This window comes from Gigantopelta aegis, chromosome 7 (genome assembly GCF_016097555.1).
Source record: "Gigantopelta aegis isolate Gae_Host chromosome 7, Gae_host_genome, whole genome shotgun sequence".
NCBI classification, from domain to species: Eukaryota; Metazoa; Mollusca; class Gastropoda; order Neomphalida; family Peltospiridae; genus Gigantopelta; species Gigantopelta aegis.
Window position 1 is genome coordinate 9188267 of NC_054705.1, and position 3157 is coordinate 9191423.

Below are 3157 nucleotides of genomic sequence, written 5' to 3' on the forward strand. Positions count from 1 at the left end.
GAAATACTCATTAAAACAAACATAAAAGCATTCTGCAGACACACACACAAATAAACAAACAATATCAAATAAGCTCAGAAAGCTTAAAAAAGTAAATAAAGATAAAAATAATAATTCCACAATCAATACTATTGAACAATGTTTCATTGGGACCCCGAGCTTATAAATCATTAAAGTCCACAGTCTTCACACTTTAACAACAATGAAACCCCTCAAAACTGGACCCTCAGTAAACCAGAATTCCCTCAAAACCGGACCCTCGGTAAACCAGAATTCCCTCAAGACCGGACCCTCGGTAAACCAGAATTCCCTCAAACCGGACCCTCGGTAAACCAGAATTCCCTCAAAACCGGACCCTCGGTAACCAGAATTCCCTCAAAACCGGACCCTCGGTAAACCAGAATTCCCTCAAAACTGGACCCTTGGTAAACCAGAATTCCCTCAAAACTAGATACTTTTTAAATATACCGATAGAAAAATAAATAAAGGAATACATGATATTTGAGATCAAATTTAGTTCACTACTAGTGTAGTTACGTCCATATGAAATACAGCGTTGTAATATGGGACTGAAAAAGTTTAAAGTTTGTTTTGTTTAACGACACAACTAGAGCACACTGATTCATTAATCATCGGCTATTGGATGCCAAACATTTGGTAATTCGGACACGTAGTCATCAGAGGAAACCCGCAACATTTTTCCTAATGCAGCAAGGGATCTTTTACATGCACCATCCCACAGACAGGACAGCACATACCACAGCCGTTGATATACCAGTTGTGGTGCACTGGTTGGAACGAAAATTAGCCCAATGGGCCCACCGACATGGATCGATCCTAAACGGACCACGCATCAAGCGAGCACTTTACCACTGGGCTACATCCCGTCCCATGGGACTGAATGTCAGTACTGCTGAATTAAACGTCAGTAACACACTTAACTTCCTGATACTGTGGATGAGGATTATGGGAGCAGTCATTATCTGATGTTATTATTTATGTGTCCCTTAATTTTCCCCATCAATATATCAGTACAGAACATAACCTCTTTAAACCAGACACCCCTAAAACCAGACTTTTTATTTAGTCCTGTGGGTGTCTGGTTTAAAGAGGTTTCAATGTAATTACTGTCTGTATTGGTACAAAACATAACCTCTTTAAACCGGACACCCATTAAAACCGGACACCCATTAAAACCAGACTTTTTACTTGGTCCTGTAAGTGTCTGGTTTTGAGAGTTTTCGCTGTAATTGCTGTCTGTATGTGTATCACTTTGTTAAAGTGTGAACAATAAGCTCAGGGCCTGGTATATATTAAAAAATCCAACATTTAACAAAAAAGCAATGCTACATGTATGAATATTCACGAGCCACAACACGCACACTCGATATAGTTGTGAAAAGTTTCCAAACACAATATAATATGCATCAAAGGCTGCCTCATTAAAACATGAAACCATAAATTAACATAATACATTCCTAATGCTGATTAGCCACGCTTGCAAAAATAACAAACAAAAACAGAGACAAGCTGTTCGTCACCGCTTAAAATGAAAACCGTACCTCATTTTATAAAGTATGAACATGACACTATGAAATACAGGTTTAATTTATGGGATGTCTAATTCGTAAAACATTCCAAGAGTAACTGTCTAAACAATGCACTCCTTACCGGGCCTCAAAATGTGCATAGAATGCTTACTTGGTTAATTGGTTTTGTGTACAGATGGTTGGAATATCACACCTCACAAGGTTACTGGGATTAAAAATGTGGCTAATTAGAAAACCCATGTGAAAACAGATATCATTCGGCTTTGTGTATAAATAGTTGGCAACTCAAGGTTTCAAGACTTGAAATTTTGTGTAAATGGAAAGCCCATGTAGAAACAGGTTTAATGTAAGATAAGATTATGCTACACTAAAACATGTTTTTTCTTGCACTCGAAGGAATTATCTTAAGTTTGCAACCATTGTAACATATTTCCTAATAACAAGTCCTTTATGACAACTACAGTAAGATCTTGAATAAAGCTTATTGTTTAGAACATCAATTCCTATAAACCAAATGTGCTTCTGCTTGTCCTAACGTTTGTACTAACTCAAATTTAATTCTACTTCTTCAAATAAATATTTTCGTACAGACAAAAAAGAGTATTTGAAGGTAAAATACAGTATATGATACAACAAACATTAGAATAACAAGTAACACATTGTATATACACTGTATAATATAGACACTGACATTTTAAACAAGAAAATCAATTTTAGTCGGTAAAAATGCTCCGTTAGTCGAAAACATCTTACAAAGGCCACAAACTGAGAACAGTCTCTTTATATTACACAACTCAAAAGGTTTATCAACAGTTCCTTTAATGTCTTAGCTTTTAAGTCTGGACTACTGAATGAAAACTTCAAAAGGATAATAGGATAATATTTGTTGACAACTCAGTACATTTTAAACCATGGCTATTTGGTGTCTACGGTTATTTCAACATTTTGGTTGAGAAAGAGAGAAGAAACCTGCTGCCACCTCACAGGCTACTCCACTCAAATAATGGAAGGCTAGAAGAACTCTTACATGCATATTCCAACATGTAGGACAGTACGTACCATGAAAATTTTATTAACAGTTGTGGTGGTAGAAAAAAAAAACATGTCCACTGAGGGTGATCGATCCTGAAACCCTTCACACCTAAGTCGAACACTCTAACACAGATATACATATCCCTTCCACACAGCTCAGCAGTAAGATGCTTGCATGAGGTACTGTAGATCTCAGGATGGATTATAATCGCTATGGTAATTACCAATAGTATTGGTGTTTATCATGTTCCAACCAGTGCCCCATTGACTGGTATTATCAAAAGTGGTCTTACGAGCAGTACATGTAAAACGATCCTGTCAAGATCAGCCTGTGCGGTTTCCTCACTTGCTATTCAACAGAGGCGGGACATAGCTCAGAACTTGCCTGATGTGGGATCGATCCCCGTCGGTGGGCCCATTGGGCTATTTCTCGTTCCAGCCAGTGCACCACGACTGGTATAGCAAAGGCCGTGGTATGTACCTGTCTATGGGATGGTGCATATAAAAGATCCCTTGCTGCTAATCGGAAAGAGTAGCCCATGAAGTGGAGACAGTGGGTTTCCTCTCTCAATATC

General features: G+C 37.9%; 1 protein-coding gene across 1 annotated transcript in view; it reads left to right on the forward strand.

Annotated features, from left to right (window-relative positions):
• LOC121377859 (solute carrier organic anion transporter family member 5A1-like) overlaps positions 1-3157 on the forward strand; it is a 36382-nt gene that overhangs the window by 31606 nt on the left and 1619 nt on the right. The gene's annotated exons all lie outside the window — the stretch shown is intronic.